This window comes from Catharus ustulatus, chromosome 4 (assembly GCF_009819885.2).
Source record: "Catharus ustulatus isolate bCatUst1 chromosome 4, bCatUst1.pri.v2, whole genome shotgun sequence".
NCBI lineage: Eukaryota > Metazoa > Chordata > Aves > Passeriformes > Turdidae > Catharus > Catharus ustulatus.
The window spans coordinates 74,150,375-74,158,663 of record NC_046224.1 but is presented as its reverse complement, the minus strand read 5'-3'; positions in this window follow the sequence as shown (position 1 = coordinate 74,158,663).

The window sequence follows — 8,289 nt, the reverse complement described above, 5'->3', positions numbered from 1 at the left end:
GAGGGAGGGAAGTACATGAATATATTTGAATAATAAACTAATTTGAGGATTTAATGGTTTGCAATTAAATTAATTAGGCACTCTGACTTACTGGACAATGTCTTCAAGCTTATTTTACTCATTTTGAAGTGATGCATATGTTCAGATGTGCCAGAAAACCTTGATAGCTTTTGTTCCCTCCCCTTGATCTCATCTGTACTTTCAGATCAGTGACTGACCATAATACAGATAATTTGTATGAGGAATAAAATGGATAAAAAGATTTGCTGAGATTTCACAGTAACAATAATAAAAAAAATATTGTTACCTGTTAGGCTGACTTCTGGTAGTCACCACTAGCTTTTGTGTACATCTCAGACTTCCAAAAAGTGGAGTTACTATTGTGGCTCTTCATCAAAAGATCTGAGATTGCTTAAAAATGTCAGGGATGCTTTATGACAGCTTCTCAGATTCTGAGCAGTTCTGATTACTTTCCCAGGTTTGAAAGGAAGGCTGTGCACTCTCATTTTCAGGCTGACTGTTGGAAAGCTGGCTCTCTGGTATGTCCTCCACTCTCAAAACATTACATCTCCACTTGACTCCAAGCTGAAGTCAAGTAAGAAGGCCTGGCACTCTTCAGTGCTCAGGTTTTTTTGCATCTTAATCAGGTGCTACAATTGCATTAGGCGTTATTATGGCTGACTTGTAAATAATAGTAGCAGAAATAATTTCAATCAACAGTTAAAATCCCTTGAGCAAAATATTTTGGACACCAAAGTTCAAGATCCCATCCAGTCTCTTGGGCCTACAGCCCAGAGAAGGAAGAGTTTATTTACACTGTAAGCAAAACAGGGATTACTGAGGCATCGCTAAGGATCCTCTCCAGTGCCTCCACGAGAAAGGTTTCACCCATGCAAGCCAATGACAACTGAATGGAAAAGTCTTAAAAGATGTCCACAGAAGTAAAATAAAGACAAGACTTTGACCACGTTTAGTCATGCCTTTATTATGTGGCATTTTTTCCCTTATCAGTCATTAATTTAGCAGGGAAAAATTTGGTGTGGAGTTGCTGAATTGGTCTGTGATTAATGTTTTAGCTAATCATCTGTGATATAAAATTTGTATCTGAAATGGCTGTGTAGTCCAGCCTCAAACACCCACACTGCCTTCCCAGAGCCCTGAGAAACCAGAACAAGGATGCACAGTAAATCCTGTCTTGCACTAAGGAGTCTCACAAATTCAGTTTTGATTTTTATAAACAGATTGCTTCTTGAGTTGTTATTATTAGTGTGAGCTGGACAGCTTGAATTAGAGAATAATTTATTCCCTGTGCATTTCTAATTACAGAAAAGAGGTTCACTCACTGACACACTTGTCCGTCTTGTTCTTTCCTGTCTTTCAGGCATGGCTGATTGCAGCTAAATAGACAAACCAGCACAAACTGCACGAGAAACACAACTCTGTCAAAAAAGGACTGAAGTGTTACCATTAATTATTCTGGACCATGTGCTCATTTACAACAGATCTAACACGAGAAATATTCTCAGAGGTGTCAAACAGCCTCAGTTCCATAGGTGCATGGGGGTAGCACTGACTCAATGTTTGACTGACTGGTAGGATGTGACCTGCCAGAGACCCCTGAAGCTTGGGGATTTCATGTGCAATTTGTGTTTCAGCATTCAATAGATAATTTAAATTGGGCCACTCTCTCTGAGCATTTCTGAAGGATCTACATGCCTGAGCCTGTGTCAGAACAAGTTTTTGAAAAAACCATCCCAACAACCCCCCCGAAAAGCAAACAAACAAACAAACCCACCCCAAAACACATAGAAACATCTGTGCAAGTGATTGTTTGGAACTAACTGCATCTTAAAAAGGCTTGAATAAAGTGAAAATGCCATTTACTAGAGAATGTAGAAAGGTAGATGTAACAATCACTGCGTGCATAGAAAGAGAGCTTGAAAAGGCTAACTGGGGGAAAAAAACAAACCCCAAATTACCCTGCTTTAGTTAACCCTTGCTACAGCAAAAGTTGTTGGTTTAAATAATTGAGCAGAGAATAGTGCATTCCAGCCATTAATCAGATGAACAAACTTTGCAAAGGTAAGACTCAATTGACTGGTAATTCACACTTAACTTTCAGGAGAAGCAGCACTGGATTTACTAAGTTACACCCTTCAGCTATTTAAGCCAGAAAAACAAAAACAGCCTTTTCTGGTATTTTTTAAAAAATACTATAATAATAAATAGATACTTTAGGTGTACCCTTACTGCCACTGTATTTAATCTTTTTAACACCTGTGCAATCTAACAGACAAGGCCTTCCTCCACTCTCACATATTCTCATAAACATGAATTTCCTATCCCACGGAGCAGCAATCAAAAGCTTCAAGGACTAAAGTAACACCATTTTCAAGTGGCTAATAATCACCTCCCTCCCCTCGTCATACACTTTGCTGTTCTCTGTTCTTGAAACTGTTTGCTTATTTTTGCAAGGCCTGCATAATTTCTGTACTTGTACAAAGTCACAGACATTCCTAGTTTTTTTTTACAGAATGTGTAAGGCTGCATAATATTTTTGCTGTTCAGGTTTTACATAGCATTCTTACCTTTAAAGTTAAGTTTACAAACAGCTTAAGTTTAAAGAACGTTTCCATTAAATGACAGCTCTTTATAACCAGTCACAAAGCTTGCTGAGGGGGTTATCATCTGTCAGCATGATATTAAAATCTCTCAGGTTTTCGTTCTGAGTACTTTAAAAGAGAACAATTTCGAGACAACAGCAAAACTCTGTGAACTAAGGTGATGATAGTCAGAATTGCATGCAATGCTGGATTTGCAGAATCCTCTTGCAACCTTTGGCTTACTACTCATCATTAGTTTTGAATTAAGGATTTTGTTATCAAAGATTGCTCCATCCTGCCAGCTAAACAGGCAGAATCTTCATATGGCAGCCACTGGCCATGCAAAAAATGGATCTGAGATAACTCACTGTGCCTTTTTATTAAGTGCTACTGTGACGACTATCCCCAACCTCATGGCAATCTTGCTTCTGAAGTTCACACAACATGACAATAAAAGCATTCGGGATCTGCTTTCAAAAGATGCTTTTTACCAGGCTACAAAGCAGGTAGGACAAACATCCACTGCTTTAAGGTTTGTTTTTCTGTTGATGTCCCCACTGACTCCTCCTCGGTGATTGCGTTTTTCGGATTGTTTGCTAAGTTTTTCAGCTTTCAAAATATTGCTTCTGATCTGAAAGGAAAAAGAATAGATATATTTGAATAATAAAAGGGGAATCCAGAATAATATGCATTCATAATAATAATAATAATAACAATAAATAAGCTGCATTCAGCTCCAAGCAGTCAGCACACTCTGCTGGGTATTCAAGATCCAGTTCCAAAACCTCGGCTCAAAGCTAAGCTGTGACAGTGCAACCACTTGAACAGGAGTTTCCCCTGTTAACAGGAAAGAAGCCCAGCTCTCAAAAACATAGAGCTAATATCTGCAATAGTTTCTTGGGCATTTGAGTGAGTTAGATAGGAATGAGAATATTTTGGCTCTACATAAAATTGTGGGGATGGTAAGGTTGCAGGCTACTCCCCAGTCAATTGTAAATGTACTTATTCCAATTCCTTCATATAAACTGGGGAGAACAAACAAAAATTTAGCCTCAAAATTTAAAAAAAGCAAACAAAATCAAAGTAGGAAAAGATGCTAATCATACAGCATACAGTATTTTAAAAAGAGTTTCTGCCAATTTTACTTTTGAAATAAAAAAAAATCTATAGACTGTATTTACAACTTGGTAGTCAAAGGATGCAATGTCCAGCACTGTCTAGATATGAAATATCTCCAAAACTCTGAAAAAAAAGTGTCAGAACATTTTCTTTCACTCTTATTACCACTGAGCATTAGAACTGATAAAATTTAAAGAGTCATCACCAATACTAGCAGATTTCATACGATTTAGATGCCTCTGATTCATAGAAATCTACATTTAAAGTTACAGACAGAGATTGAAACCAGAATAATTTAAAGCACTACATCACCAGAATGACTTCTATGGCAAGACTTTCTAGAGTCGAGGTAGACAGACAGGAAAAAGTAATTTTTATTCTATTCAGAACAGAGAAATCATGAGGAGACCTGTGAATTTCCTTTTCAGATAAAAAAAAAAGCAGACTTTCAAAATATCCTCTGGAAGGCAACTGCATTTGCCCTTGCCAAGACAAATCTAACACAAGTTATAGAAAACAGACACCAGGCTTAAGTTAAAAGCTTTAGTTCTGCTCTGCAGTTCTACTTTATAATGCCCCAAGGAAGGGATTCTCCCACCTCACCTTTCCAACTCACAGTTCCCTCAGGAACCGAACAAGACTGATTTTCATGTCTAGTGGATCGTGCACCTCGTTCCTTTCCTCCATCCCTGGCAGAAAACAAGGGACTCTAGAAAACGCAGAAATTTCAAGATGCTTAAAGAATTTTCAAGTAGTGTCCACTGAAAGAAGGGCAAAGAAACCCAACATAGAACAAGACAGCTCAGTTTAGTGCTGTAAAATTGCCTCCAAGGTATTTTGATCAGACATTCTGAGAGCTCTTTACAGATCAAAAAAAAAATTACATTATTCTTTCTTGCATACTTAGGGAAACTGATTGAAACAAATTAAGGAACTTGCACAAGGATATTCAAAGCCTGTGTAATTGTCTAATCTGGGTTCTACCTTCTGACTACCACTGCTGAGCCTTAACAACTCCCTCTTTCCTCCACAAAGCTGCAGGCTTCAGCAAACAAAGCATTCTTTATAGCTAATTGGTATTACACAGAAACTCAACTGCTCTTATTTACACAACTACAGATTTATGTCAAGCAAAGCCAATTATGCCTAATGTTTAAACTATTGCAGGTGCTCAGTGACATTGTGCTAGGCAGTAGAAGTGAAATTGCTCTTTTAATGCATCTTGTTCCAACTGGGAGCATGTGTTTTATCATCAGTGCAAACTTAACAGATGGAGATCTTAATCCTCTTCATCGAGTTTTCCTCAGCCTCCACCCCCCCAGAATGGTGTCCCATGCATTTAGACTTCACTGAGGTGGTTGATGAACTGTCTGGGACAGAACTTGTCTTTTTCTTTTTAATTATTATTATTTGTGTGTGTGTGTGTATGCATGAATACAGTATAAAACACACACTAAACCATTTAAAAGACACCTCCAAACTATCAGCAGTAATCAGAAATACATCTGGCTATTCAAGGCTAGTAATGACCTCTGATGAACACAGCAGCTTCTCACTTATAACCAGAGCTGCACAAAAGCAATTCCTTCTCAAGTCAAGTCTGATCCTAGAGTCCTTTATACTAATTTCACTCTGTGCTGGGAGAACAGTTAGAAAATTCAGGCAGTAATCAAACAGAAAACTGAACTGGGATGTTTCTGGCGACTCTGCTGTCATTGAGGAGGCAACCTTTTCCACAATGTGTTTCAAAACTATAAACCTTTACGGTGAGGATTTAATTATTTAATTGATTTACTTTGTGCAAAGCAATGCAGAATGGCAACAGGTGACCTCAAAGACAAGCAACCAGGTCTGAGTGCTTTGTTATCTCCCATGAAAACTGCTACAAATCAACAAAAGTTTGAACAAAAGAAGGCTCTCCTGGCATTTTCCAACTGTTTATTGCATCATTTTATATGCACACACACTTCCTTATTTTTTCTGTCCTCTAATTTTTTTAATGTAAAAAGTCACTAAATTTTTAAGAAGGGAAAAGAAGCTTCCTTCAACATAAGGACCAGACCTTTAGAGTCTTTCATACCAGTTTCACTGTGTGCTGGCACTAGATTTATATAATTTAGGGAGTGCCCTGTATGCACAAAGGATCCCATCAGCTTGGAATGGAGTCCTAGAGGCTGCAGTTCAAGAAAATTTCCTGTCTGTTGGTTTTAAGTGCTAAATTGCTCTGTCACAACAGTGAGGGTGATTGATAGATTTTTGCATGTAGATTCCTCTCTTCCACCAACTGAACTATGTCCAAATTCAGCAACCAGTGCCCCTTTTTCTTCTGCCGTTAATCTGAAAGGCCAAACTATTAAATCTGATACAAAAAGCATTCCTCCTGTCCATGTGAAGAAGGCAGGGAGTTTTCAATATTCAACTCTTCATCTCAAAACCCATTCTGAGGAAGTCCTACCCAGGGAGTAACTAATCCTCTTTTTCTTGCATAATTATCTTCATCAGACAATTCAACCAAAACGGCTGCATTCTTTTACTTGCTCTCATCTATTCTCACACATCAATTTCTGAGGAGCAAAAAAAAGTATTCTTGGGAAGTTTGAGGCCAATCAGCCTGAGAATGCAGCAGACGAAACATTTTACTTTAAAAATAGAATTACAGTAATTTCATGACTATAAGGCGCACCCTTTAGACTAAAATTTTGGCTCGAACCCAGAAGTGTGCCTTATAGTCCGGCGTGCCTTATATATGGACAAAGTTCAGAAATTTGCCAACCCGGAAGTGCGAGTCGTGCGGGAAGCCAGCAGGGCCACGGCTGCCAGGGGGCCTGCGGAGTCGCTCCTGCTGGGTACGGGCGAGCCCGGGGTCCCACAGCACCGCTCCTGCCGGGTACAGGCAAGCCCGGGGGCCCGCGGCACTGCGGCTGCCGGGTGGAGGCGGGGCCTCAGCCAGCAATCACGTGGGGGGAGCTGGCAGCGGATCCTCACTACAAAAAAAAAAAAGTGTGCCTTATGGTCCGGTGCACCTTATATATCGGCTAAAGTTCAGAAATTTGCCAAGAGCCGGAAGTGCGCCTTATATTCCGGTGCACCTTATAGTCATGAAATTACTGTAAGTTTTTTATCCTGTTGTTCTTGACATAAATGGTTCCAAAGCACTGTTACTTTCACAGTGAAAAAAAAAATATATATCCTTAGTTAATAAAAACATCTACGGCCCAATCATATTCATCTGACCAAAATTTAAATTTTATCCTTCTATTACATGGTTCTTTTGTGCATAACTCTCAAATGCAATCACATAGCTCCTGTCAGCAGACTCCAGTCAGCATTTTTTGTAGCTTTTCTGTGCAAGGACAAAGGTCAAGTGTTCAAGAATATCTCAGAGAAGAAACTGGTATTTTTAATGGTTTAAACCTGGATCTATTGCAGTACAAATATGACTTTGAAAATAATACCTTACAAGCAAATAACTGTGAGGTCTCATGGATAAATTTACCCAAATATGTGGAAACTAGCCTGTCTCACCCTTCCAGTGCCCTCAGAGAACAGATCCTTTAGCCTTTTGCTGTCTATTCTCTCACAGCCTCCTCCAGCCCAGCTTCTGTAGTCACTTTTGGAGAAATCAGTCCCTGGCTGGGCAGAGGTGTATTCACTACATTTTTCTCCCACTCCCAGAACACCCAGTCTAAAGTTATGGCATTAAGTGTGGTTAATTGTGCAGAAGAGATTGCCTTTACCAGCTCTTCCAGAGTTTCAGCTCACAAACTGTGGCACTTGAGTGAATTGAATTCTTTTAGTGTAGCTTCTCCTGTGGTAGAGCAACGCTCCTCTCTAGCAAGCATTCTGACTTAGTTATCCCTTCTGTTAGAAACATGTTGATATCAAAGTGCTCCTTTTGGTTTTTTGGGTTCAGTACCTTTCCTTATCACATGCAGACCCCACTTCTCTCATCACTCTTCTTAGTTATGACTTTTAAAAAGAAACTTTAAGGGTTAGCTTATCATCTCTCACAATAACAGAATCAGCCAGGTTTGGGAGTGTTTAACACTGTGCAGAAGTTTAAACTGGAAAACATTTTACTAATAATTATTTATCTCCATCCCCAAATCTTCTTTTCCTAATTCCCTTCACCCCCCTTCAGCTGGGCTGCAATTAGTGATTTTGATGCTAATAAATTCCAGTTGCCCATTCTCCTACTAGCAATTTTCTTTATATCATCCTTTAGGAATGGCACATCACACAGTGCTGCTGCCAAGTGAGACTGGATGCCTCAGGCATCAATGTTCCATGGCACACCTGATGGACTGAGGACTGGTATCTTGTTTGTAGTGCATTTTTGGTAGATCTCAAAGCCATTTGCCAAGGAGAGGTTGATAAGCTTGTGTCCATTTCACTGACAGGCAAATAAAGACTCCCACCATTGCAAATATCAACCAGCCAACACCAGATTTCAAAATCACTTGTAAATTATACTGGCACAAAGTAATTAGCTAAACAAATGTCTGCATGTTTATTAATTGTTGACTACTCCTAAATACAAACATATGTGGATACCTATTTTCATATA